Source organism: Callorhinus ursinus, unplaced genomic scaffold (genome assembly GCF_003265705.2).
Source record: "Callorhinus ursinus isolate GAN/ISIS: 27379988/994484 unplaced genomic scaffold, GSC_fseal_2.0 scaffold1, whole genome shotgun sequence".
In the NCBI taxonomy this organism is placed as follows: domain Eukaryota; kingdom Metazoa; phylum Chordata; class Mammalia; order Carnivora; family Otariidae; genus Callorhinus; species Callorhinus ursinus.
In genome coordinates this window covers 71,175,790-71,200,836 of record NW_027397063.1, presented here as the reverse complement: position 1 = coordinate 71,200,836, position 25,047 = coordinate 71,175,790, and the positions used below count along the sequence as shown (strand labels likewise).

Here is a 25,047-nt window from a genome sequence, read left to right as displayed (position 1 = left end):
CATGGAATCATTATATATCAATTTAGGAGATGTGCAGTTTGGTCACAACAATGCTTAAAGGACATGCTATAGCCTTAAATGAATGTCTTGGAAAACAAGAAAGATGGGGGAAAAAATGAACTAAACCTCAACTCAAAAAGTCAGAAAGGAAGAAAAGAAATCTAAATAAAGCTGAAGAGGGCAGTACTAAAGATAAAGGCCGAAAGTAATGAGCTAGCACCCAAAACAAAACAACTGGATGGTTAGTAAATAAGAGCAAACACCCTTTTGATTGTTTTGAAAAAAATAATAAGTTAGACGATTCTTTGGGGTAGAGAGAGAGAGAGAGAATGAGATGAGGAGGAGGGGGAGGAGGAAAAGAAAACAGGCAAACATTAGGAATGAGAAAAGAGGCATAACTATAAATGCAAGAGATTTTATTAAATTATGAAAAAATAAGATAGTCAACTTTATAGCACCACATTGGAAAAACTGGATGACAAAATTTTGAGAAAATAGAAATTTTCAAAAGTGACTCAAAAAGTAGAATAACCTGACTAGTCCAATAATAGCAGATCAATATTCAAAAGTCTACTTGCCCCACCCTCCTGGTCCAGACAGTATTACAGGCAAGTTCTAAGAATCAGCAAAGAATAGATTAATTCTCTGACAGAAGTTGTTCCAGAGCATAGAAAAAGATGTTAAGTTACAATTTATTTTATGAGGCTAGTATAACCCAGTTACAAAAATGGAATAAGGAGAACACAAATAAAAATAAATTATAGACCAATCTCCTTACTAAATTAAGCAACCCCCCCCACATAAACCCTCCAAATTTGGTATTGGGTTAAAAGGACAAAGGACAATACATAGAGTTTATTCTAGGAAAGCAAGGATGGATCAAAATTATAAAACCTATGTAATTCACTATATTAACAGAATAAAAGAGAAATTCATAAGACCATCTCAATAAATTCAGAAAAAAATTTGATAAAATTCAATACCTAAGTAGGATGAAAAAGCAAACACACTAGAAGGTAAGTGGAACACCCTCTACTTCGCAATAGCTATGTACCAAAACCCCACAGCAAACTTCACATTTAAATGGCAAAGTATTAAGAAGCACTGCCATTAAAATCAAGGATAAGATAAGGATGCATGTTATGAGCTCTATTATTCAACAAACTACTAGAGCTCCTAACCAATGTAATTAAATAAAAAGAAATAAGAGGTGTACATATTACAACAGAAAAGATGAAGCCATCGCAATTTTTAAATGCTATGATAATATACCTTGAAAAACCAAGAGAATGAAATCAACTATTAAGGAATTTCAACAAAGTGTATATAAAATCAATATTAAAAAATGAATTGCTTTCCTTTACACAAGCAATAGCCAATTAGGCTAGAAAAAGATCTCTTTCAAAATTTTAATGAAAAGTAGCGTTCCCTGAAATAAATCTAACAAGAAATGTGTAAGACCTTTATGAAGAAATCTATAAAAATTTACTGAAGGACATAAAGGAAAACCTGAATAAATGGAGAAATATCTTATTCATGGAAAGGAAGGCTCAAGTTAGATCTGGTACTACTTACTATGTATGTGACCTTGGACAATTTTTTTAATCTTAATCTATCTGAACCCTAGAGTCATCATGTGTAAAATGAGAATAATGAAATCTCCCTAACAGTCACTGTGACTATTAGAACTAGTAGAAGTAAATAGCACTGGGGCACCTGGGTGGCTCAGTGGTTAAGCATCGGCCTTCAGCTCAGGTCATGATCCCAGGGTGCTGGGACTGAGCCCTGTATGGAGCCCCCGCATGGAGCCCTGCATCAGGCTCCTTGCTCAGAAAGAGTCTGTTTATCCCTCTCCCTCTGCCTGCTGCTCCCCCTGCTTGTGCTCTCTTTCTGTCAAATAAATAAAATCTTAAAAAAAAGAAGTAAATAGCATTTTTAAAAAACCTCAAAATCATATGCAATATTTTTAACGGTGCAAATGTATGTAACCTCAAGAAGTTTTTTGACCTGATCTCCCACTAGTTTTAGTTTCAATTTCAATAAAAAATTATAGTTAATGGATTCCTCAGTTCAAACTAATTAGGAGTGTGCCATTTCATTCCCCCCAGATCTTTCAAACTCATGAGCCTGTTCATTCATGGGTTTGCACAGGTTGGCGATGGGTGAGACATCAAAGGGCCAGGGCCCTGGGGCCCCTGTGCTGTAAAGGGCTTCTCTTCCACTGCTTCCTCACACTACTGGTTTCTGATGAGGACAGCAACATGCCAACAGTATCCTATACATGGAAATCTACATCTGTCAGAAAAGAGTATCCCTCTGGAGTCCAACAAACCCAAGTTCCCATCTCACCTGCGGCATTTCCTAGATCTGTGGTCTTGAGCACATTACTTATTCTTACTTAATCTCTCTGAGCCCAGGTCTTCCCGGCTAGAAAATGGGACTAATGGTGTCACTTTATAGAGTAGGATTAGACATCATGAATACAGACTTCCTAGCACACTCTCTGGCACATAGAGCTCAATGGATGCCAACTGCCTTCCCTTCTTTGTTGAATGCAGGTAACTGTGCCAACATTCCCTGATACCTTAAAGTAGGGCCCTCATACGATGGAGAAAGGGGTTTAAGATGAGAGAGGGTATGAATTTAGGGATGGAAGGGAAAGATGATGCTTTTCAGAGCCAGCTGTTTGAAAAGATGAAATGGTATAAAGTTTACCTTCACCCCTAGAAGCAATTAATGAATAAGGCCGAAGACCATGACATGGGAATTTTGTGACAACTTTTGCTTGAAGCAGTTAGGAGTGGCTGGATACATGCGCTAGATTAGGACACTGTGCTGGGGGGTGGGGCGGAGTTGGAGAGAGCACAGAGTTAGTTCTTTGGCTGAATGTATTTAATAAATTATCATTCAATTGGAGAGGCCTCCCTGGGTGAATCACTTTCAACTAGACAAAAAGAGCCAACAGAAATCAGCCCCCACTAAAGAAAAAGAAGAAAGAAAAAAATCATTTGATTTGATTGACTGACATTGTTTTGAACAGAGCGTGAAATAACATGCTGAGCTTAGTTTGGTCAGAAAGACATCCTGCTGCTGATGAAATCACATGCATTTATTCAGTCCTCCAACCATTTCCTAGGTGTGACTTTTAAATATATAAATAGATCTACTCTCAAACTTATCTTCCTCCTACCTCCACCTCCAAAATGAAATAACACAGATTTTCCTCACTTTTTCAATGGAAATGTCATTCTCCACATTCAGTGGGCTTGATAATTGGTATTATTTACCTTCGACCTGCCCCTTCCTCCCCAAAATTTCAATACCAAATCAGAAACCAACTTAGCAACTGTTTTATATTATCTCTCAGCAATATCCCTTTCTTGTGTCAGACAGTACCCCCCAATTCCTAAGTAATTGGCTCCAGCTTCTGCCTCTGATCTTTAGAATTGCCTCCCTCCATTTTAGCCCTCCCTGTGCCTGAGGACTTTACCCTACGAAACCCACAAGTTTCACTTTCTTTCTCAAGAACCAATACTTGCCTCTTATTGACTATCAGTTTGTGTTCAATTCCTTTTCCAGGCATTCAAGGTCCTTTATGATCTAGTCTGACCTGATCTCCCACTAGTTTTAGGTAAAACAGTGAAAAGTCTGGATATAGGGCTGGTGTTGTCATCTACTCTTTCTGCTAACAGTTGGGATTCTGGGACAAAAAAAAAGCAAAGAGTGTCAACACTGGTTATTGCTTTCTGAGCCACAATTCACCATGTGCTGAAAGGGGGAATTCATGTCATGTCTAGTAATGAGAGGCTTGCACCTCTTGAGCATGGGGGGCATGTATTTGCCCAGAGGCTGATGGACAAGAGGAACAAAGAGTTGGGATAAAGCCATGAATAGAACTACTGGTAAAACAAAAACAAACATGAGAGGCAGGTGCCTGGTGACACATACACACATATAATGCAAATACATGTGGTTACAAAGAATTACTAGAAACTGTATTAATGGACTGACATGTCTCTATGGCCACATGGCTTTGGATCCAAAATTGGTTTATAATGGGGATTCATGTCTCTAAAGATAGAACACACCTAGAATATCTCATGACTGAACAGAAAAGGGTGAGGAACATGTGATATATCATTGTGAGGATTTTTTACAGGCTACATGGCCCCAAGAAGGAAAGAGAGGGGTACCTTCCTAGCCACTACTGCTCTGGCACAAAAGAAGCTGGAGCAGAGAAAGGGAACTTGAACTGCCTGAATGTCTGCAGAAAGCGTCACTTGGCTAAAAGAGAATCAAGACTAGTGTTTTTATTTCCCTTGTTGACATGGAGTAAAGAAATTTAAGCAAATAAAGTCCTCTGGACCTCCTTCCAACAGATTTTCCTCACTTTTTCAATGGAAATGTCCTTCTCCACATTCAACAGCCTTGATAATTGGTATTATTTACCTTCGACCTCCTTCTTCCTCCCAAAATTTCAATACCAAATCAGAAACAAACTTGCTAAGTGAAGCAGGCATAAGAAGCATCTTGAGAGAAAGAATTCACTCCAACTCAGAGGTCCTGACTGTTAAGGAGAAACTTGGTTGTAAAAAATAGCCAAGATCTCTAAATTTAGGCAGATACCAGAGGAAAAAGGAATGATTCGTGATAAAAAAAAGTGCCTGCAAGACTAATGCATAGTTCATATCTGAAAAGGATATGTGAAATAAAGGAAAGGGCACATGATCATGAAATGCATAGGAAGATGTCACAAACTTATACGAATTACATCATGAAAAATAGCTGAGAATGAGCTCAAAATACTAGTACAAAAAAACAACAACTATATTAACCAAGAAAAGGTTGGGGTAAGTTTGGGAAGTGGGCTGGTTAATTTCAGAGCAAGAAGAGCAAAGAACAGTTTGGTCTACTGCTTGGGAACAAGTATGACCAGGAGAACTTTCAGTGGTTACTGAACCACTTTTATTGACTTTTGAGAAATTTTGGAGAACAGCAGCAACAACAAAAAGCCAAAGATCTAGAAATAAGCTTATTTAGTCTTATTTTCATTAGCAAAAAAGTGGAAGAATATAGATTCTACAAACTATAAATAGTATAAGCATAATATTAATCTTAGTCAAGAATCCAAATCATATTTTAAAATAAAGATCACATATAATGCCACTACCAACTACAACCACAATTAACATGCTGCTGTAAATTCTTTGTAGAATTTTCCCATGAGTAGAAGCATTTTTTTTTTTTGGTTTTGAACTCCTTTTCATCTTTTTGACTTCTTTCATGTAACAGAATATGGTGACTATTATTTGGTGTTATTAAACATTCTCTTACATACAATATTGTTTTCCATGGCTATAGAGTACATTTTATACATATATAAATCAACCGTGATTTATGACTTGTCCCCCATATTGTTGTTTATTTTTTATTACTCATTTCTAATATTCGGAGACTGTGACCTTTAGCATTTCTGCTTTGAGGAAATTCCTAAGGTTTTATTTGTACCCAAATAATTAATATTTGTAAATGTTCTTTGAACTCTGGAAAAAAATTTTCATTCTCTGTATTTTGGATATTATGCAGCATGTATTCAATCTTTATTCAATCTTCATTACACTATACAATTCCTGTATTTATATTATTTCTTGTTTTTTACTTGGTATACGAAAGCCCGAGAGTGGCATTTTAAAATCTTTCAGCACTACTGTGTTTTGGGTGCAACATTGATTTTGCATCTGTCAACATTTACTGATGCATATATTTTCACGACAGTGTATCTTCACTGTGAACTGGACCCTTTGTTTATATAAAACCACCTTCATTGCCTTATTCAATGATACTTGTGTTAAGCTGCATTTTGTCTTATATCAATGTCATGACTTCTGCTTTAGTGTTTGTTGCATCTGCCTTCTACACCTTGTCTCAGCATTTGAGTCTTTGCACATCATTTCGTTTCAGGGATGAATTTGGTAAACAACGTATGGTTGAGTTTTATTTTCCGGCACAAGATGAAGACCTTTATTAAAAATGGGTCACTTAGTTCATTAATGGGAGCTGTTATAACTGAGGTACTTGATCTCATCATTTTCATGGTCCTTTTAATTATTTTTTAATGCTTCCTCGCCATCTCCTTTATTTTCTGTCTTGTTTCATATGAAGTATGTTTCCTTAGAGTCCCTGGGTTTAGAAGATGGATTAGTGGAAAAGAAATTCTATAACTATTATTTTCTAAAATTAAATGTCAAGAACAGAAGGACTCTCTCATAGTTGAACCAAGGAATTCAGAACATTTTATTTTCACTGTCCCATCCTTTCCCGTAGACTCGACAAACACCCGTCTTTCTGGGTTTTTAAAAATGTAATCTGGGGCTTTAAATCCCAACTTGCTGTTTCAGAAGTTTTTGCAACAAATGCGTATCTTCTCTTTGAATATATTTTACTTTTGCATACAATTTTTTAAAGATTTTATTTACTTATTTGAGAGAGAGAGAGCACAAGCAGGGGGAGAGGCAGAGAAAGAGGGAGAAGCAGACTCCCCACTGAGCAGGGAGCCCAATGTGGGGCTCAATTCCGGGACTCCAGGATCATGACCTGAGCCGAAGGCAGATGCTCAACCAACTGAGGCACCCAGGTGCCCTTATTTTTAGAAAACTTTTTTTTTTTTAAGTAGGCCCCACACCCAGTATGGGGCTTATACTCATGACCTTGAGATTAAGAGTTGTGTGCTCTACCAACTGAGCCAGCCAGATGCCCCCTCCATATAATTTTAAAACTGGATCCACAACAATTTAGACATCTCTTTTTAAGTTGGCTTCAGTACTAATCCTCTTTTATAACATTACTTTCTCCATGTACTTGATTTGATTTTCTATAAAACAAACTCTGCTCATTAGTTGCATCCAAGAGATTTTAATTCTGTTGTGTTTTAGTTTCCTTGCAATCTCATCTGTATCTTTGCATACCATATTTTATTTTCATCTCTGCCTGCTTTCGTTCTCTTCTGATTTGTGAAGGCCATGGTTTCCTGCCCTCTTAAAAGCATTCCAGTCTCCTAAAATACTCTCTTAGGTCCAGCTGGAGGAGCTCATTTATTTTCATTCTGTATGTTATTCTTTGTTCCTTTATCTTGCATTTTCCTTAGTTCCTATCTGTTTTACTCTTTACTCATTCTTAGAGAAGGAAGCATTCTACAGATTTGATGCTTGTCAAGTAACAGGTCTTGGGTCTTGTTTCCACTGAATGCTGAATTAACAGTGGCAGGTGGATGTACACAGGTCCCAGGCTACATCAAGTTTCTAGAATATATTATCCTAGAGAAACTCTACTTGAATTTTATTTTCCCCTTTGTGCCGGAACAATTTCGACTGTTTGGAATGTATCACAAGATTTTACAAAATGATCAAAATTTCTCAATATTTTAAAAGTGTTTTAACAGATATATATATATTCTTTCATTCTTGAATATGAAATCCATTGCATATATATCCATCGCATCAAACTCCTTATATCCTTAAAATTCTTTCCATACTCATTTGTTTTTGTTACTCAATATATTGGAGATTGATAGAAATATGTTGTTTCCCACTGTGATTGTTTTGACAATTTTATTTTAAATATTTAAATATTTATATTATTTAGAATAAAAATATTTATGGATAGTATGCCTTCTAATAGATTATATCTTTTAGCCACAGTTAATGTACCATTCTACTTTGTCTAATATTAATATTACTCTCCTTTCTTTCTTTGGTTTGCATTTTCCTGGTATATTTATACTCTTTCCTTTTTTTCTCTCCTCTCTGTCCCACTTTGTTTTAAACAGCATATATTTAGAATTAGTTTTTGCCTGATCCATGTCTCTTTGTCTTTTAATAGAAACAATTAAGCCATTCACACTTAATGTGATAACATGTTTGACCTCACTTCGATTGTCTTATTTTATACTTTCTTTTTTTATGTTCCCTTGCTATTTTCTTTATTAGTTTTTAATCTTGGCCATGCCATTCCAAATCTTTCTCCTAAATTTGAAGTTAAATATGGCACTTCTAGTCTTATATTCATCTCTCTTTTTTAAAAATGTATCTAGTATTCAACGTGTCTCAGCACGAACTGAGAGCTTTAGTACTTCAAGCATTTTTGTTTTTCTGGAGTAATCTGAGTTTTTAGACTCAGACTATTATCATTAAATTTCTTATCTATCTTTTTAACTAAGAATTATTTTTGACAGTTGTATTGTTTCATAACATATTAATAAAGTTTAAACATTAAATCTGCTCTACTGATTTCATTGTTCACCTCCTATCTTTTAGATCACATCATCTCCATCCCCCAATTTTAATATTCATTAATTTCCCTGTTGATCAGAATATTTTGAATACTTTTTCCACTAAAGGATTTTGGTGGTCTACTTTCTGTGTACTTCTTTTGTCTGACAATATCTTTTTTTTCCCTTGCGTAGTACTAAATACAGTTCTTGGCCACAATCTTATTACCTCAAAACTCTATAGCCATATTATCAACTTCCTTCTGACATTCAGTGCTACAAAATACCTGACACATGCTTATTAAAAATACTGTTTATTTCCCTGATTGCATACCAATAAATTCTTTTAAATCTTATAAATTAGTAACTTCCACTAGAGTATGTCTTTAATTTTCCCTGGTACACATATTTTAAATTGAAATCATAAAAATATTTCCCTATACTTTTTATAACTCATCTTCCATTTTCTCTTCTAAAAAATTCCATATTTTAATATTTAATGTGTTGAATTATAGCTTCCATTTTTTTCACTCATTAGTTTTTTTTTTTAAAGGTTATTTCTTTATTTATTTATTTAGAGAGAGAAAGTGTGTGTGAGTGGGGGAGAGGCAGAGGGAGAGGGAGAGGAGCAGACTCCCCACTGAGCAGGGAGCCCAACTCCAGTCGGATCCCAGGACCCTGAGCCAAAACCAAGAGTCAGTTACTTAACTGACAGAGTTACCCAGGCGTCCCCCTTTTGGTTTGTTTCTTTGTGTTTTCTATCAGAACTGTGAGAATTTACACTCATCTTTAGTGTTCTGCGTTGTTCTAATGTCCATGTTTCCATTACATGATTTTAATTCTGCAAAATATTTCTCATTTTAAAGGAAGGAAAGTTTCCTAATCTCAGATTGCTTTCTTTTGATAGTTCCTGTTACATTCTTTTGAATCTCTGTAAATAGAACTTGGAACTTCAAAAAAAAAAAAAAGAGGTTTTCTTCTTTTTTTTCAATAGTGTCTATTTTACAGGGAGAAATTAGTTTTACATTCTTCGATATCTCCCTTCTTCTGAACTGCTAAATACTGTTTTCGTGAGCTTTGACCATGTGTTGACTGTGAGACCCATGGTCCATCACCATGTGTGTTGGCCAAGGTGTGTCTGAGGAGGCACTAATATGATTAAGATGCTGAAGTGATATTTCCCATCACCAACCTTCCTAGCACTGCTATAGTCCCCTGATATATATATATATATATATATATATATACACACACACACACACATACACACAGTATTTATATATATAACATATATATAAAATATATTGAGATATATATTGTAATATTATATATATACTTTTTAAAATGGTGGTAAAATATACATTATATACAATTTATGTTTATTTATGGTGGTAAAATATCCATGACATAAAATTTACCACTTAACCATTTTTAAGTATACAGTTCAGTGGCATTAAGTACATTTACACTTTTGTGCAACCACCACCACCATCCATTCACAGAACTTTTTTCATCTTACAAAACTAAAACCCTGTGCTACTACATGATAACACCTCATTCTCCCCTTCCCCAGCCCCTGGAAACCACCATTCTACTTTTGGTCTCTATGGAGTTTGACTATACTAAATACTTCCTGTGAGTATTTGTCCTTTGTGACTGGTTTATTTCACTTAGCAAAATGTCATCAAGGTTCATCCATGTTGCAGCATGCATCAGAATTTCATTCCTTTTTAAGGTTGAGTAACACTCCATTGTAGGTATATACAACATTTTGTTTATCCCTTTGTTCACTGATAGACACTCAGTTGCTTCCACATTTTGGCTATTGTGAATAATGCTGCTATGTATTTAGGTGTATGAATATCTCTTCGTGTCCTTGCTTTCAAGGGTTATATATCCAGAAGAGAAATTGATGGCTCATATGGTATTCCTATTTTTAATTTTTTGAGGAATCACCATACTGTTTTCCATAGTGGTTGTACCATTTACATTCTCACCAACAGTGCACAAGGGTTCCAACTTCTCACATCCTCATCATTTGTTTTTTTTTCTCTTTTTGACAATAGCTATCCTAATGGATATGAAGTAGTATCTCATTGTGGTTTTGATTTGCATTTCCCTAATGATTAGCAACATTGAGCATCTTTTCATGTACTTACTGGCCGTTTGTGCATCTTCTTTGGAGAAATGTTTCTCAAATCCTTTGCCCATTTATTAATTGGATTGTTTGCTTTTTGGTGTTGTTTGGGGAGTTCTCTATATATTCTGAATATCAACCCACTTTCAGATATATGATTTGCAAATAATTTTCTCCCATTTTTGTAGCCCCTGTCCTTTACCCTTAGAGTAGCTAGTGAAATTCTTCTAGGAGGAGTTCCTTCCTTTTTATCTGCAGGCCAACTTTTCCTTCCACTCTGGTGACTTATGGGTTAGTTGAGCTTCCCCTTGATTCACTCTCATGTATACTGTTTATCATGTATTGTGGTCAAAATTTGTGACATGTGGATTACACTGGTATCCTTTTCTGGCTGTCAGTACTATAATAAATATCTTCAAATATTTATATATTAATCTGGTCATTTCAATAAAAAATTAGGGGAGTAGGTATGAGTTAAATGTGTATTCTTCATTTCCCATTTTTAACACAGTATTTCTTAAAGGTAGTATATCTGCACCAGAGTCACCCTGAGTGCTGGTGAAAAATGCTGCTTCTGGGCCACCACTGTACATCTCTGAATCAGAATCTCTGATGGAAGAGTCTCCAGGCAAAAATCAAAATTCAAGAACTGCTAGACTGAGCGCTGCCTTGTGAGCACTTGGAAGAGAAAGCAAGGATTCCATGGAACTAACCAAGGTTCACTCAGAAGTCATAGCAGGTGATTCTTAAGTCTTTTTGACAGGTATATTAGTTATGTAATTCAGAGACCGGATATTTAACAAAGCTTCCCAGGAACCTTGCAGGCATGAGGGAGAAATAACTGTTGACTGCAAAGACAGGGGTAATGTGCAGACAAGATCATGACTGGAGTGCGGTGTCCAGTGTAGGTTCTGACATGCTAAAGTGGGTTTTTAGAGAAAATGTACTGCACTCAGGAGATTTACCAGAGAAGCTAAGGAATTAAAAACCCTGTAGAGGAATCACTGAGGGAACTTCTTGGTTAGCAGTGGTTCTTAACTCTGTGTCACTTAAGGATCCTTAAAAAAATACTCAGGTCCAGGCCCTGACCTCAGACCAATTCAATTAGCACCTCCAGGAGTGGAACCCAGAACTGATAGTTCGACAATGCTCTCCAGGTGATTTTAATGTTCAACCAGTGTTGAGAACCACAGGTCTAGAGAAGAGGACCTTGATTACATATTTGTGAAGCTCAAATGCGGAAGAGGAGGATAAATGTTTCAGAAAAAAAAAAAATCCACGCTTGACCATTCACCTGGCAGAAGGAACACTGATGGTCTAGCTGAGTCACCAAATGGCTACTGGCACAGCTTGCCTATCAAGCCTGGACTCTCAGTGCTGTGAGGAATGTCCTTCCCTTACTGAAGAGGCACGATCTCCTTGACATGGATCTTTCAGATACTGGTAGTACCTATATCAAGATAAATGAAAATCGACTCTCATAATCTCATCAGCTCTTGCGGTGTCACCTACCACTTAGAGTGATGATTCCCTCATCTGGGTTTCTAGCCACAGAACTCATCTATCAACCACGTCTCCACCTGGATCTCTCACTGACGCTTCAAATGTAACATGCCCCAAACTGAATCAGTTTGTTACCTGTCATTATTGAACCCTACCCTGTTCCTTGGTTCTCATGGTCATTGCAACCATTATTCTTCTAGGCACACGAAGTGGAAGCCTGGGGGCTGCCCTTTGTTCATCTGCTTCCCTCACTACACTCACATCCACTTAATTACAAGTTCTTTCCTGATTCTGTCCTTCCCTCTGTACCACCTTGTTCAGTCCTCATATCACCTAAATTCCCACGGAAGTCCCCCAATGGGCAGCCCTGCTTCTTGTCTTCTCCCCTCACAACACTGTAGCTGGAAGGATTGCTCATGTTAAAATCTGGCCATGTCAGTTCCCACTTAAAATTTCCCAGTGGCCTTCCGCTATCTACCAGAAAAGATCCACATTCTTTTATTTGACAGACAAGACTCTCCTGCCCACATTTCCAGGCTTGTCTCCCATCACTTCTCGAATCACGGTTTTTACTTCAGAAACACTGAACTGGAGACAAGAACTGCCTCTGAGCCTCTGCTTGCACTGTTCCCTCTATTACCCACACTCAGAATGTATTACCCACATTCACTTCTTCACTTCTACCCATCCTTCAAATTTCAGCTGAAGTTCATCTACTCTAATGCCTGACCTCCTTGGTCTAATACATTCCTAGGCTGGGGAGGTGACCTTCCTCCAAATCTCCTCTAAACATAATGCTACATGATATCTGTTTCTGGCTCTGTCCTACCCAGCTCCTGGAAACCCAGTGGGTCCTATCCCCAGAAACTTCTGCTATGCCTAGCACAGAGGGGATGTTCAGTATATATTGCTGATTTAATGTTAGTCAAATGATAGGGTGAATCTCCTCAGGAATATATTTGCATGATTTACAGATTAGAAACAGTGGAAGATTTGGAGCAAAGAGGGAATTTCCCCAGCTATAGGAACATGTAACTACTGACTTCCTAATGCTTGGGGGCAAGATCACTTTGTGATCAGCCAAAGGCTGCTGGACATCCATGCATGGGAAAACAGAGGGTACAAACTTCCACCAGTGGGTGTCCTGGGGTCAGATTCTGGGGATCATGGACATACTTGTTGATGAGACTCTGGGTTGAGGAGAGTGGGAAACTGGATGAGAACACCCACCCCCCTTTGCATGAACCTCAAGAATTCTGAAAGGAATCCTCTGGCCCTCTCAGAGACGGAAACAGCTTTCTCCAGCTCCACTTGAACTGAAAGGCAGGGACAGTGAGGCAGCTGGTAAAGGGCTGTGGGCCACTGTCCCAGAGCAGAGAAGTGGAGAAATATAGCAAGGAATGAAAACATTTAGGCCAAACATTTCAAGCATTTCAGCATCTAAGGGTCAAAGTAAGTGGCCTTGCTGACCTCTGGCTACTTGGAACTTTCACATCAGATCAGCCACCAGGGAAGCTGGTTTCTGTATAGATGAAACACTGTTTGTGCCTTAAGTGAGGAGAGAACTCCCCATGCATACCACCCAGAAGAGCGTGGTGGGCCCAAATGGCCAGCTGGGCAGGTGGGTCTGGGGTCTGTCAGCAGCTACGTTGCCACTGAGTTTTACCTGTCATCCCCTGTCTTGCCATAACAGACTCTTCTAGACCCCACGGCCTCTGCTTTAATGAAATCACACTACTAAAAGAAGGCGGGAGGTACCTGTGCTGTCTCACAAGCATGACTGGAATCAGGAGAGCTCATGAATATGAGCACGCTGTTATCTTCTAAGTGTGGTTACATGCAAAGGATGGTTACTATTCTCACGATTTTTATTAATTAAAAAAAATCTTTTCTTACTTGAACGTTTTCTATTTGTGCCCCTGTCCTGACTTGAAGAACTTTTGGCCCCATTTCCCACTTGGAAAACGAGAGTCCTCAAGCTCTCTTACTTTCTCCTTTTAAATCACAATGCCAGAAAAGAATCTTGAATTTTCACTGAGGCATCAATGACTTCAGAGGTTAATTCCAAGAGGAAAGTGGACATTTCTAAAAAAAAGCCCAAAAAACAAAAAACGAAGGCTGTGCTTCTTCAGAAATGAAGACGAAGACATGGAGTTATGCCCTGGGGAAGAGTGGGAGACCTCAGTTCTTTTCGGGGATGTGGGACCCCATGCAGGACACTACATCTTTAGGTAGAGGAGGATTCCTCACTTTAAAATGAAGGCCTGGGATTGGGTACTCCCTATCAGGGAAGGGTACTCCTTCCCTGATATCATTTTCTATGATGCTAGAGACTCTTAGATCTGCCTCAAACTAATCCAAGTCTTTTGGCCTAAGTGAATAATATCCCAGGGAGCTAAGACAACATGTAACTGATATCCCTGGACCACTCTCCTTAATCTGTTCAGAATCATAGAGTAAGTGAGCCACCACCACCCTCCTCACTGCCAACCGCCATCATCCCCACCACCATCACTGCTACCGACACCATCACCTCCAGGGCAAAAACGGTTCTAATTTTGTAATGGGAAAAATAATATATGAGAATTCTTAACTTGAGGGGCTGATGTTAATCCCAGAGAACATTCTGGAATAGGATGTGGAATGAGATTTTTAAGACTTAAGTTGTGATCTCTAAAAATGAACAAGAGTTAACTGAAAGCAGCTTATGTCAAACCAGCAAAATAACTTCTTTGACAATGTAATTGGCACGCAGATCAGGGAAATACCAGTGATAAAGGGTATCTGGACTTTATCAAAACCTTAGATAAGATTCCTTTGAAAATTTTTTGAAAAAGACGAATAAATATGGGCTGGGTAATAGTATAAAAAATTGAATAAATTTTCTGAAAGAGTGTTGTTTACTTAATGAATTAACATCCATCTTGAGGGAGCAAATAATGACATGCGTCAGAATTCCGTAATGTTCGTCATTTTTATCGATGACTTAGTTGAAAAGGTCACGCTCATCAGATTTGGGGATGACAGGAAGCCAGCTGGAAGGGACAGTAAATATACTGGATAACAGAATCAAAGCTAGAAATATCTGGGCAATTTGGCAAGAGAGACTAAATTGAACAAGATGAAGGGAGTAATAAATGCAAGGGCTCTATATTCAGGTCCCACGTAGCATCTGTACAAGCATGGGGGTGTGCTGCAGGTGATACAGTTCAAGAGGCAATTTAAAAGAGAGTTGGTTTTTTTTTTTTAGTTGGCACTAAGCTCAACAGGTATTACTGTTATAGATTCCCAATTCAACCTTACAGAGTTTTAACAGAAATATGAAATGGAAGATGAAGCAGGTAATAATCTCTCTCTATTTAAGACTAATTCAGCCTCCCTTGAAATTTTGCATTTTATTCTTTAAGAACAAAGACAGGGAAAACTGAAGCAAGACTGACAATGACAGTGAAGACACTGAAGCCAATGACGTAGGAGGCAGCGTGGAGCAGTGCAAAGGGCACTGGTTAGGGAGGCCGGAGCCAGGCTGTGCCATGAACTGGCTGTGAGATCCTAGCCAAGCCAGTATTTCCCTCAGAGGTGGTGACAGGCCTCCGTGAGTGGTAGTGGTTGGCCGGTCTGCTCTCCTCAGCTTTGGCCCTCTGGTCAGACCATGCTGTGGGTGAGTTCCTTTCTCCCTTGTCACTCACCCAGGGACAAGGCCTCTGGAGCGCCCAGCAAAATTTTGCACTCTTGAAATGCCATTAACACTTGCAAATTATACCAATTATTTCCCTTGGGAAGCCTTCAAAAATACCCTTTCTTTGACTCCATGGGAAGTCAAGCTGATGGCAGTTCACATCCACAATACCACACACGACATTTACTGAGGCAGGAAAGAAAAAGGCCTAAGAGAGCAGGCTCTGAAATCACCGGACTCTGAGTTAAAACGCAGCCTCTCCTACTAGCTTCATGAGCACTTAGACTTCCTGAGACTCAGTTTTCCTGTCTGTACAACAGGGTTAATACCAGGCTCAGAGAGATGTGAAGATTAAGTGAGACAATGCATATACAAAATACAGCACCATGTGGAGCACAAAGTAGGCGCCCAATAAATAGTATACCTAATATTACTACTCCATTTACTACTACCATCCCTCCCCTTTCTTTCTCCCCGCTTCCCCCCTCTTCCGGGGCCAGGTACTGTGCTGGTTGCAGGGAATATGGTGGATTCACACCCCCTGCCCCCGCCAAGCTCACAATCCAACCAGCACTGTCCAGATCAACTTTCTGCCACAATGGAAATGTTCTACACATGCATTTTCTAATGTGGTAGCCAGAAGCTATATGTGGCATTTACATACTACAAATGTGATTGACGTGACTGAAGAATGGAACTTTAAGTTTTATTTAATTTTAATGAATTAAATGAAAATGGAAATAGTCCCATGTGGACATAGACAGCACAGCTCTAGATACTTTCCTGGTACATTTCTGAGGCTGCCTAGTCTGAGCAAATAAAGATACATTATATGTTAAAAAGAAAAGAAGAAGAAGAAGATAGCAGGAGGGGAAGAATGAAGGGGGGTAAATCAGAGCGGGAGACAAACCATGAGAGATGATGGACTCTGAAAAACAAACTGAGGGTTCTAGAGGGGAGGGGGGTGGGAGGATGGGTTAGCCTGGTGATGGGTATTAAAGAGGGCACGTTCTGCGTGGAGCACTGGGTGTTATACGCAAACAATGAATCATGGAACACTACATCAAAAACTAATGATGTACTGTGTGGTGATTAACATAACATGATAAAAAAAAAAAGATGCATGGAAAGAGAAACGCACAAAAAGCACACCAGTACAGTACCTGGAAAATTCTCTTATTTGTTCGTTCACCACATTTAATTGTCTGTGGTGCAAAAGTTCTATCTCAGGTGCTGCGGCTATGAGGAGGGCTGTACCTTCAATGAGCTCACAGTTTAGTGGGGCTATGCAGAGAAGTGATTTCACCATAGTGAGGGAAGTGTATGCACAGGTGCTATGGGTGAGGCAGAGAGAGGTCTAACCCAGATGAACAGTCAGGGAGGGCTTCCCAGAAGGATGGTTTAAGATCTGAGCAGAGTCTTGAATAGATTTCAGAGAGGGGACTCAATGAATATTTATTCAATTTACAACAACAGGTTATATTCCAGGGCTATGAGACCCAGTGCTGGTGGCAGAGGTGGCCATGCGGCAAACACTGTCTTAGGGAAAACTCATAGCCTAGGGCCAATCTGTTGTCTTCAAACAGTTCCCCTTTGTGTCTTTTTGTATTGCTTAATTTCATTTCTCTTCTGCAGCTGTATCTTCTTCACCTGGGGGCGTTTTTTTGGATGTCGTATATAACCTTATTTTTTATTGCTTTATTAGTAGTCACTAACCGTAACTGATTTGGTGGGGGGTAGGGAGGCAGATGAACTCTGTTACATATAAGGTAACATCAACTCCCACTGCGGTTTTGATGCGGAGTTCTTTTCCTCGGTATAAACAAACGGCTCTGTGAATATGGCCAGTACATGAAGAAGCTGTTATGGATTGGCTGGACTGGCGGAATCTGGCTGTGACAGTGATGCACTTTAATAGGAGTAAGGATTATTCTAATTACTTACATGGAGAAGTGGGATCTTATGAACATTTGTATATTTTACACAATGTTTGATTTGCCCAAAGCTGTTATGTGACATCTAGCCAGAAAATTCTGCAACTGACAGTTGCTCACATAAAAGCAGGTACGGCTCTATACTGTATAGTTTCCATAATCACAGGTGTGTGTGTATACAGCTGGATGATGTGAGTGATTCCTTCTCCCAGAAGGCCAGGGGGATGCTTGGGTGGTGTGGTTTGGTCACATGAGGCCCTGGTCTATTTGAGTCTTTAGAGGTCATCTGCTTTGACTGTGGCAGAGCAGTGTAATGGAAGTGTAAATTGGTGGAACCTTTTCAAAAAGCAGCTTGTCCTATATATCAGGAGCCTTGAAACATTCATGCCCTTTAGCCCAGTGATTCTGCTTCTGGGAATCTAGCCAAAGAAAGTATTTGGGAAATGTATGCATCAGGGGTGTTGTGCAGCGTTATTTGTAGTTGCTAAATGACCAATAGTGTAATAATATACAGCCATGAAAATGATGTTCGCGAAGGACTTTTGCTACAACACTCACTGAGGGGACAGGGAGAGCAGAGAAGCAGTAGTTACAGAGGCTAGGCAACCACTCAGGACTCAGCCTGGGTTTAAATCCTGGGTCTGCCACTTACTAGCTGTGTGGCTAGGGCAAGTCCCCTGAACTCTGTGGCTTTGGTTATGATGCTTGCCTCAGAGAGTCTTCTGAGGATTAAATGACACAATGAATATAAAATACTTAGCACTTAAAATGTACATTTAGTAGATACTCAATAAATGTAGGCTCACTATAGTTTATATGATTTCAAGGCAAAAAATGGATAGAAAAGAAATATGCCAACATAGTAACAGTGAGAAAACTGGGTGGTGGAACTGTGGGTGGTTGGTTTGATTCTTCGCACACTTTCCAACTTCCCTAATTTTTTCCTTCCACTCGAATTACTTTTACACTAAAAAGATATATGTAATGATGGAAGACAGTAAGATGTTTTTAAAGAATTTTACCACAACTCTCCCTTCTTCCAAAGCAGGAGCTGGGGGCAGCCTCCTCCCCCAGGGATCAGCAGGAGAGGGTTGTTCCCCTGGCAGAGCCTCAGAGTGCACAGCTGGGACCTCTGGGTGCCACCTGTTGAAAGTGCTCTGTGGAGAGCTGGTGGGGGAGTCGGAACTGGTGTCCTTAGTGGTTTCTCCCATCTCTGAGAGTCTAGATTCCAAGATGCTCTGATATTTATCCTTTTCTTCCCAGGTCTTGATTGATCTGAACCAAACACTGAACTAAAAGTATAAGGTGACCATACAATATTGTACGGTGACTAACATAATAAAATAAAATTAAAAAAAAAGTGTAAGGTGGGAAAGACTCATCTACTTGCACCCCTCCCAGAAAAATACCTGAGATAATGCCTACAGTGCTACTCATAAATGCTACACAGACACATAAACCTTAAGGGTGACTGGCAAAGAGAAGACTTAAAAGACCAGGGGTACAACAGGGAAGTTAGCTTAGTTGCACCTGCTTTATTTAATGCGTATAATTTATATTCAGAACGGACTCTCTGGCAAATACAGCCCTTTGTAACACGTCAAGCGGCGAAGTCCCTTCCCACGTTAATTAGGACATATCCCTGGAATGAGAAGATCATAAAGCACAAAGGTAGCGGTGTGTGCGTGTAAGTACGTGACCAAACCGTGATGACAACTGCCCTTACGATCTAATGTCCTCCACTGACAACTGAGGGTGCCTTGTGCTCCAGCAAGTGGCTCTGGGGGCTGTATTTTACACAAAGCATCCCAGGCACCGAAATCCCGGATTCATTCCCCCCACTCGAACCTGAGGGCCTGTTTCCAGCCCTGTGTCCTGACCGATGCCCCCTCATCAGTGACTACCCCCGGTCCACACCTCCAAACCCAAGGCGCATGCCCCCCAGACCCCGAAATGAAAGAACGACAAACAGCGCTGCCGGGCCCTCCCGGGACGGCGAGGTCATGCAGCGGGAGGAGCGGGCCTGGCCGCGAGCGCGTCGGCGGGTTCTCAGCTCTCCCGCGCGCCACTGCGGTGCAGCCACACATCACCGCGCGCTGCCGCAGACCCTCGGCGGCGGGGAGGAGGAGTCGTGCCCGCCACTCTGAGTTCCGCCGCTGCATCGCTCACATCTGGAGACGCCTCCTCGCTCCTGTCCCAGGCTTCCCACTGCAGTGATGGCGGGGGTGGGGGCGGCGCAGCAGAGTCACCTGTAGGGCTTTCCGGAACTCCGCGGCCCCCTCCGCAAATTCTAGTCCACCCATCCAGAGGAAGAAAATGTCAGCATATGCAGGGTGAGGTGGCCTAGCGGAGTTTTGGAAAGCCCCACAGGTGATACTAGATGCTCGCCCTTCAAGACACACACACACGGACACGCATGTCGTGACTCGGTCACTAAACAGGTCAGCTTTATGTTCTCTCCCGACCTTTCTCTCCCTCCCTAGCTTGTATTTGTCAAGGTGTCAGTGTTCTCTCCAGCCTCCCTTCAAGCTGACCTAGGCCAGCGGCTTTGCGGACTGTCCCAAAGTCCTGGAACCCCGCGGGACGGTCAGAGGCTTTGGCGGCCAGACGTTAGGAAAAGTGTCCCCGCTCCTCGCCGCCCTTGAGCACCCTGGCGCGCGAACTGGCTACCAAGGAAGCAAGGTACGTCTAGAAAGCGAAAATCTGGTCAGTGGCTGGAGCCAAGTGCCTGGAGCAAAGCTGCCTCCCGCCCGCACACCTTTGGGGTGTGGAAGATCTTCCCAGTCGGAGAGGGAGCCGCTGCCCCACCCGTGCCGCTCCCGCGTCCTCAGCCTTCCAGCTGGGCATCTCCTCGCGCAGGGGCTTTGCGGCAGGTGGCCTCGCCCGCGGCTCCCTTCCTTGGCCGCGAGTGGCTCCCGCTCTGCCCTCCTTTCCCAAGTTGCGGCCGCCCGCGAGCCCGAGCCCCCTCCGCTGCGCCGGCGGCCGTCTTACCTCACCATGCAACACTTGGTTGCGCGGTTCCCCGGGGCGCTCCTTCCTCGGGGCTTATTCCCTTACTTAGGAGGAAAGAGGAACCGAGAGACAGAAGGGGGACCAAGGCTGTGGTCTGTGCGCCTTCCCGCCAGCGCAGCCCTCTCAAGGAGGGGGGCAGCCCGAGAGGGCGCCGCGGAGCTAGGGCGGCGGTGCTGGGGAAAGGCAGAGCCGGGGTCCTGCGCCTGCCCGCGTATCCGCGGCTCCAAAGCAGTGCGTCCCGGCTGCCCGCTACTACGGCACTGCGGCGCCCCGCCCCTAGCCGCCCGGCGAGTCCGCCTGCCACTCTCCCGCGGAGCCCTGCCCCCGGGCGCAGAGCCCGCCCCGCACCCCCGCGCGCGCGCACACACACACGCGCTACACACAGACACGCGCGCGCGCGTTCCGCAGACGCGTGAATGCGGATCCGCTCGCTGCGACCTTTGGCGCAACTTGGGCGCGGGCGCCGCGCGGTTCGGGCATTTCTCCCTGATGGAGCTTCGGTCCGGGAGGAGGAGTCAGAGGCTTAGGGATTCGGGGAGGACGCAGCAGTGGTGGGCTCCTCAGAGCGTCAGAGGCCAGCTGACTCCGGGAACGGAGGACAACTGCTTGACCAACCGAATACCTACTGGGCATTTCCACATCTGCCTTAATATCCCGACCAAATCAGAGGGGAAAAAATGCAAATTAAAAATCAACAAGTTCTCTCCGTTTCCCGGGGACTCAATGTCTCTAACCTCCAAATCGCTTCCCCGCCCAGGGCACATTATCTGACATCTCTGGCCCTGGTGGCAGGAGCCTGGTGACTGTTCAATCTGAAAAGATTTCCCCCTCCGCAGGTTTGGTGGGGACCACCGCATCCCGCCGGCGCTGGCCGGATCACACCTCAGGACTCAGAGCTGTTAATTCCCTTTCTCCTTTGTTTTTAGGCGACCCTGGACAGTTTTCCCGCGCAGCAGTCTGTTCTTTAAAAATGTGGAAAAGCACAGAAAAGGGGCTGCGGGTCAGGGGTTAGGGATGAAGGCCAACACTGGCCAAGGCACCCTGACTTGTTGCTTCTTTTTCCCGGACGTGCCTGTCCGCATGGGTTGGTGGTGGTGGTAGTGACACTATCTCAGGCATGGCACACCAGCAGCATGACTTCTATCCATTTCACACCACATTTAGAGTCATCGGGAGTTTGGACTCTCATTTGTAAAATATGTAGAGTTTACCATTTTCTGCAACTGAGAATTCTTTCCCGCCAGCAGGCAGTGAAGGTCCCCGGGTCAGGACTGCAGCCAAGAAAAGCTTTCTGCGGATGCAGAGGCGCCAAGGGGCCTTGGGTGTCTGGGCGTTTGGGGTACACGACTCAAACATGAATGTCAGACAGCTCCGAGCACCCTGATGATCAGTGTCCGTATTAGACCATGTGCAGGCAGGCTGATGGGACAGATGAACTGAGCTTCAGAGATTTCCCCAAGGTTCCACGTGGCAGTGAAGGCAGAGCCAACACCGCAGCCCCGCGTTCACACTTCACCCTATCGCTCACTATTCTCATTTCATTCTACCATCCCTGGTTGGTTCTCAATGCTCCCTTTAGCTAGACTGTTACAACCCTAGTGAGGGTGCTCTTGACGTTTTTCTTTTATCCGGTTTCCCTTTCACTCACTGACTCATTCATTTCACAACTATCTGTTAAGCTCCTACTGTGTCTTCAGGCACTTTCCTTTGACTCTAGTCCTGGGCTTTCCTTGGGAAGAAAGAAGAACCAAAAGACAGAAAGGGCTTAGAACCGTCCCTGTCCCCGCTAGAGGAGAAGGCTGCTCACAGGCTTACTGTGTATATTCTCACAGTGCTAGGTTGGGTGGATGTGAAAGACACGCTCCTTGCCTTCTGAACTGCATTATCTGTGGAGGAAAACACACTCATATGCATGTCATAAGAAAAACATTCTTTGCTCAATTCCTGACTCTTTCTAAAGAAGGCAGAACTGATGGAGAGCCTCCATTTGGCTGACCATCAGGATGGATTTGGGGCTGCATGCTTGCAGGTATGGGGTCCTGCCTCTTAGAATAGGAAGGGAATACATTGGATGCAAGGAATGTGGAAACCATGCAGAGAGAGGGTATGGAGGCCTGACTTGATCTGCAGCTCGCTGAGGAAGACTGAGGAGAGAAACTCCCTGAGCAAAGATTTGGAGAACAGGAGGGCTTACTGAGAATCGTAGAGTTTGCTGGGAAGGGGGGTGGGGGTGTGTATGACTGTGAAGTCTCTGCTCTCCACCCTTCCTGTAACACAATCATTTGTAAAGGCAATATTGTTCCTCAATTTGTTTGTGAGGGGACACCTTTGGGGAACTCAGGGTGGGGCTACGTTTAGCATCTGGGCTGATGCAGGGTGAGCACAGAGAAGCCTGTGTGGACAGAGGGCTTGAAGACAGCTGACCACTGGGTTGCACACTAATAAAATTTGGGGGAAGGGTTGTAACAGAGGTCAAAGCAATGGGGAAGGCAGGGAGGGCTGGGGCTTAGGGAGAAGCACCAAGGAGAATGGTTATTTGGATTGTGACATCAGGGAGGAGTTAAGGCTTGTGTTTGAAAGGGGAGTGGGGATCTGACACAAAGCTCTGCAGGACAAGGGCACTCTAGGCTGAGGGCATAGTAGGAGGACAATCCATGGTAAGTTCTGGGTCTTCAGCACAGGGAAGGAAGGTTGGGACTCTATTGGAGAAGGCCCCCAAATACCCTGCCTATAGTGTAGACTTCAGTCCATTGAGTACTGAGGAGCTCTCAAAGGGGGACCTTTTCTGTTGTTCTTGCTTGGTTTTGACAGAGAGGGGTCTGGGAAGTAAGCTGGGGAAGCCTCTGATGCCAGTTTTCCCAGGAAAGTCCGCCCCTGTGCCCCTGTCAGAATGGAGAGCCAAGGAGGGCCTGAGCCAGTGAGATCTGGTTGCTGCCCTCGTGAGGGACCAGAGCCCGGGTGGGGCAGGGGCCTCACTGCATGGGACGCCCAGCTGAAGGGCTGAGGTCCTGAGAGCCTGAGAGCCATGCAGCTTGGCAGGGCTGTGTCTGCTTAGAGGAAGGAATTTTCCCTGATTTGCACAGAGGCTTGGTGTGGGCTGACAGAGGCTCTGGCTGCCGAACTATCTTTGAAAATGCTGAAGCCACAGGGAAACAAGTGAGGATTTATTGCGCATTTGCTGTGTGTGTGAAGGCAAGGTAAAGTGGAAAGGGTCTTGAAGCCAGGAGTAGCTGTGAGCCTGAGCATGTCTCTGCTCTGCAGTGACAGAAGTGAGGAAGCTTACTCCTTCCCCTCGGAGCATTTGCAATCCATGCAGCTATGAAACAAACACTCAAAATGATTAAGAAGGAATAAAAGACAGTCTAATATCAAGTGCTCAATTATATAGAACAGATTCTCAGGGCTTGAGTAGGGAGGGAGACCTTCTCCAGGCTTGAATAGTCAAGTCTTCAGCAAGGAGGAGGTCTGGGCTTCCTGGGGGCGGTGTTTGGGCTCTAAGTTGGAGAAGAGAGCTGTGAGCAAGGAGCCAGGGGCAGAGAAGCTGGAGCCTTGTGAGCGTGAGTTTTTTAGCTCCTCTGGCCACTGTAATGCCATTCCCAGTCATAGCCCAAGCACTCCGATGAGTCACCCTTGTTTCTGAGAGACGGGGCATTTTTGGATGTTTAACTGGCTCAACACTTAACGTTCCCTGAGACTTCAATGTTGGCAGCTCACACTCGCCATGTTGCTGGGGGAACACATCATTCAAGCCGGCAGCTGATGCCTGATCTCCACTGCCAAGGCAAAACCAGGGCTGAGTCAGGTACCTGTGTCTGGAAATTTTTGAGCTGGACAGTCTGACAAACTGGGTGAACAGCACATGACACTGCAGACAGCTGAGGTTACAGAGGTGGGGTCAGTGACTGAGGACGTGGAGACATGGGTTCAAGTCGCTGCTCCAGGGGCTTCGTTTGCTTTTCTGTGCCTCACTTTTCTCACCTACAAAACCAGAGGATTCTACCAGGTGATTTCCAAGCTGCCTTCCTCCTGATAGTTCATGATGCCATAATTGATGGGATCTTTCCATTTTATCAAACCAGTACAGGTTGGGGACTGATCTCAGCCAAGTCCTGAACTTCATTTTCCTCTTTGCTTTGATTGTGAGGGCTGTGCTCAAGAGAGGTTGTGAGATGGAGGGATGGGGATGGAAGGGCCGGGAGGCTCGCTCCTGGTCACAGTTTATCATGAATGGGATTTGTGGATCCAGCCCTGGGAATGTCAGCAGGTCAGCTCCCTTTGTGGGCCTCAGTTTTCTTACTGGTAAGATGAGAAGTTTGGAAATGGTCTCTACAACCCCTTCTGGCTCTGCTACTCTGAGTACTATCAACTGAACAACTTTTAAGTCCTGCCCCATCACCAGGGTGGGAACCCCTTACAAACCCCTGACAAAGAAAATTCCCATAATACCAACTGATAGGCTTGGGGAAAAGCACAGGAGAGAATCCGTCAGGTTAAGAGTAATAAATAGACCACTTAG

The 25,047-nt window shown here is 42.9% G+C and overlaps 1 protein-coding gene across 8 annotated transcripts in view; it reads right to left on the bottom strand.

Moving 5' to 3' along the window:
• Positions 1-20,800, bottom strand: part of DGKG (diacylglycerol kinase gamma) — a 210,083-nt gene extending 189,283 nt beyond the window's left edge. For all 8 annotated transcript variants that reach the window (XR_012379230.1, XR_012379242.1, XR_012379229.1 and 5 more), the window contains exon 1: positions 20,511-20,800. The gene's annotated coding sequence lies outside the window, so the exon portion shown is untranslated. The remainder of the gene's footprint in view (positions 1-20,510) is intronic.
• Between the last annotated feature and the right edge of the window lie 4,247 nt (positions 20,801-25,047).